The sequence below is a fragment of the Ochotona princeps genome, chromosome 8 (assembly GCF_030435755.1).
Source record: "Ochotona princeps isolate mOchPri1 chromosome 8, mOchPri1.hap1, whole genome shotgun sequence".
NCBI lineage: Eukaryota > Metazoa > Chordata > Mammalia > Lagomorpha > Ochotonidae > Ochotona > Ochotona princeps.
Window position 1 is genome coordinate 34,134,502 of NC_080839.1, and position 4,855 is coordinate 34,139,356.

Consider the following 4,855-nt stretch of genomic DNA (forward strand, 5'->3'; position numbering starts at 1 on the left):
ATGTAACCACAGTAAGCTATTAGCTTGCTTGTATAAATGCCAGCAAAAATAATTAACCTCTGTCCTTTAGTTGCACTATATATATGTGCACAATTAAGTGCATTTGTAGTAGTATTTTTAAACAGGAGCCTGAGAGGTCAGACAGCTTAGAGCATAATATTTACTATATTAGTGGTACTTAGCCTCCATTTGGCTTAGATTCATCATCTTAAAAAATGGAAATTATTTTCTAAAATTACAGCATGACTGGTATAAAGTGCTGCAGCCTAAAACATAACACAATATTGACGTAGCTTCTTAACCTTAGCTCTACAGACACAGGCATTGGACGTGATGCTTGGGATGCCCACATCCCAGATCATCAAAGGGTCTAGGTTGGAGTCCCAGCTCCTTTCCAGGTATCAATTTATCTTCTAATATACACCATGGGAGGCACCAGCTTATGATTCAAATACTTGTCCACCTGTTATTCCTGTGGAAGACCCAAATTCTGTTCCTGATCCCCAGTTTTGGAGGCCTTCCTGTCTTGAGCATTTGGGGAGTAACTATTGGAGGGAAGTTCATCCTCTCTCTCTCTCTCTCTCTCTCTCTCTCTCTCTCTCTCTCTCTCACACACACACACACACACACACACACACACACACATAAATATACTGTATGTTAATAATAATGGAGCTATATTCCAGCTATATAGGATTCTTTTTAAAGATTTTGTTTTTTAATTGGAAAGGCAGATACACAGAGAGGAGGTGATACAAAGAGTAGATTTTCCATCCACTGGTTCACTCCCCAAATGGCTGCAACAGCTGGAGCTAAGCCAATCCTAAACCTGGAGCCAGGAACTTCTTCCAGGTCTCCCACTTGGGTGCAGGTCCCAAGGCTTTGGGCCGTCCTCTAATGTTTTCACAGACCAGAAGCAGGGAGCTAGAAGGTAAGTGGAGCTGCGGGAATATGAACCAGCGGCCATATGGGATCCTGGGCCCATATATGATCCTGGCAGATGCAACTTATATGATTTTAAAATAACTGAAACTTTCATCAACATTAGTCTATCTAATCAGTGCTGATTCTTTAGGTCTGACTGAAAATTTCAGAAATTTTTTTAATAATTTAAATAAGACCAGGATGTAAACCTGGCCTAAAATATTGTATAATACTAAATTATAGGTGACCTCAAGCTTTGAGTCTTTTATAACTATTTTCACGTGGAGTTTCATTCAGTCTAATGCTTTATCACTTTAGATAAAACTGTTTCTTCAACCAAATATCTGAAAAGATACTGAATGACTTAGGTAAAACTTCTCGTTTATGATCATCTTAATTACAGAAGCCACTATATATGTGTGTGTATAAACACAGACACACACACACACACACACATGCACACATACATGCACATATAGGCTATTAGTAAAAGAGTAATTGGTAGCTGCACCTCTCTGAAAGTTATGCCAGAAAATTATAGATTGTATTGAGATGTAAAAAGAAATATTACTCTCTAAGTCAAGTACTCTATTATTAAAAACATCATCCTTTATGAATTTCATAAATAGAAAACCCAGGAACAGAGTAACCATTTTAAAAAGTCTACAGGGGATTCCATAACAGCATTTAAATGCATTACTACTCAAACAGTTTGATTGGATTATGAAATATTTAAAGCTGCAGCTGTAATTGTGGTGTTTACTGTTGGTTATTTTGATTTCCTGTTCTTCACACAAAAAGGTACAAGTTTACACAACTATTTGGGTCTTTCTGAAAATGTCCTGCACTGTAAATTGAGCCGTATATAACATGTAGATACCTAAGAAGGACAAAACTAGAAATAGCAAAATAAAATCATTGAGGTTTCAAAATTACTATCTCTGAATAGGAACAGATAGTTATCTCAAAACCAAGAAAACCACATCAGTGTTCTAGTCTACAATGTATTAAAAATAGGAAAGTATAGTAATATTAGCTCTGATTATCATAGAACTCTACAGTAACTCACCACACATGATTTTACATAATCTCTAAGAGTATTGTGCAAACATAAAGGCATTAACAACCTAAAAACTATTAAAGTAGTAATTCTATTTTTTTAAGATCAGGCCTTTAGTCATCTAAAGAGTCTTTATTTCCTTTTTCTCTGTTGTAAATATTTTATTCTAGAAACAACCATGCCCTTTAGGAAATGCTAGACCCCACACATTCCACAGGTGCTATTCCAAGAGGCAGTGACACTTGGCTCCCTCTGCTGCTTCCCCCAACCTTTGTCCATTCCCTTTCCTCCCTTCAATAGTATTTGCAAAAGAGACTTTGATTCAAAATATATTAGTGCATACTATCATCACATATTTAAACAAGTCCAATGAATGGGCTAAACAAGAGACAATATATATATGTATATATGTATTTATATATATTGTCTCTTGTGTGTGTGCATATACATATATATATATACATATATTTGCTAAAATGGTGAAATAAGATGGGAGAAAAATATACCTGAAAAGACTTATCCTGGACCAAATTTAATTTCTTTCAAGGCCAGAAAATGGGACAATGATGATCAAATTCCTGATGTGCAAATAGAAATACCAATTTCCCACTAAACATGCTTTTTACCATAAACAGCTGTCTGTGACAAGTTCTAGTTGTGCTAACACGCTTGAGCTACACTAAAAAATCTTGTATCGGTGACAAGGCTTTCAGTCAGATGGAGAAATAAATGTATCTACTACAGAGTTTCATTTTTAAGACGATCCCTGAAAAATCATAATCCTATAAACAATTGATTTGTTTTTATATCTTTAAAAATTCATTCATATGAGAGAGAGAGAGAGAGAGAGAGAGAAAAGAGAGATCTTCCATTTAGTGATTAACCAACAGCAATCAAAGCTGAGAGCCAGAATCTCAGTAGGGTCTTCCACTTGTATGGAAGGGACCTAACCATTTGGACCATTAGCAGGAACAGAAGCAGGAGTAGATGGGGATCTTGAACCCAGGCATACAAATATGGAATGCAGATGCCACAATCAGTGTCTTAAACAGTATGCCAAATGGATACTGATTAATATATCAGTATCTATATAACAGAGCAGCAGCTGAACTTACTGCAAGCTTAGCCTGTTAATTCTTCATATTCATCAAAAATTCTATACTCAAAGATTTTCATGTATTAGCTATTATTTTCCAAAATAAAGAAAAAAGTAAATGTTTATAGCCACTAATTCTAGATGAAAAATGAGGAAACAAATGCTCAGTAAAGTATTTTGCGCAAGGTTGCACAGCTCCTAAGTGAAAAAACCTAGGTAGGTATTTTACCAAGCCTAGCTAGAGTGTAGCCATTTGCTGAACTGTGGAGGGACTCCAGTATTCTAGAATTCAACAGATGTAATTTCATATTCCAAGTTCTGTACTTGGGGGAGTCAAGTTGGTTTTCCGATGTTCTGTTTCCTTATTTGTGTCAAAAGGATCATATTGGCAAGTGCTTTATGTGGTTGTTGTAAGGCTCAAGTAAACTAATGTATGCAGAGTACTATCTTAGAAGACTTATAAATGAGGGGATGAAACAAGCACACAGGCACCCATTGGGGAATCTTGATGAGGTCATAATTAGAGATACAGTTTTGATTTGCTAATATTAGGTCAGGAATCAGTTATGCCTTAATGTCAGTTAATAATCCAGGGTCCCTCGTAGTCCAGAGAAAATTTACCAACAACATGGGAGATAATTTGTTGAGATAAAAGAAATTACATGTAGAGAAAAGAGAAAGAATTTATTGAGGTAAAAGAAATTACATGTAGAGAAAAGAGAAAGGTAAAAGCATGTCATGGTTCGCCCCACTTCCTCTTCTTTTTGTTCAGCCACCCCTCTCTTGCTTCCGCTTTTACCTATTGCACTTTAGAATGCATATTGGGACTCTGCTTGGATGCTACTTGGCTATGAATTCAGACAACCCAACATACTTCTCCTCTGTGTAAGCTGAGACCTCAGCTAACATCCCCAAACCCTCATATATTCAAATGTGAAACCAAGATAGTAACACCTTATTTACATGTTTCATCATGCATGTGAAAGCAATGTATCCCATTTGTGTTTGCATATGAGTATGTGTATTTCATCATCTAAAATTGGGCATACTAGATCTGGGTGCATACTGTGGTCACTGGAGTGAATCAATTCATTACAATAAAGTTTTCACAATGCTTAGAACAGTTAGCTGCCAGTAATGTATCCAACATTCAAAGCCATTACAGGTTAGCACACTGAACCTCTTATCATATACATCATTTTCACATTATCTTTTTGACAAATGAAATGTCGTTGCAACTTCATTGTAATGGTTAGGAGAAGGGGTGGTTTTTGAATGCTTTTTTGAGCACAAACACAGCTTTTGTATTTTATATTCAGCCTATAATACAAAGATTATATGCAAAAGTAATGTTTTCTGATAGAGTGATAAAAACTTACACGTTACCCTAGAAAAGTAATCTTATTTTTTATAATAACATTCTACAATGTTTCTATGTATTTATAATCCAGAAGGTAGGTGCAGACAAATATAACTTGGTAAGGTTGATAATTTCAGAGGTGAATGTAGACTTTAAGCGCTTATTAATTAAAGTTGAAAATTAGCCCACCAGATTCAACTACCTTGCAGCAATTATTCCAGTATGTGAAGCTTAATTAAAAAAAAAACAAAATATATTGCAAATTGTTGAAAAGGAAAGGTACCAACTGATGACACAGGACTATTTAAATATATTAAAGAAATGGTACAGTATGTTGAGCATGTAATTCCGCCAAAATTCTCCCAGCTTTATTTTGTCTTCCTTTCCATATCCTTGGCTCTCAAAAACTCATTCT

General features: G+C 35.5%; 1 non-coding gene across 1 annotated transcript; it reads left to right on the top strand.

Annotated features, from left to right (window-relative positions):
- The first annotated feature begins 1,017 nt into the window (after positions 1-1,017).
- Positions 1,018-1,085, top strand: LOC118760764 (small nucleolar RNA SNORD56). Its single transcript, XR_004996973.1, has one exon. It is a non-coding gene; the product is annotated as a small nucleolar RNA SNORD56 (small nucleolar RNA).
- The last annotated feature ends 3,770 nt before the right edge of the window (positions 1,086-4,855 follow it).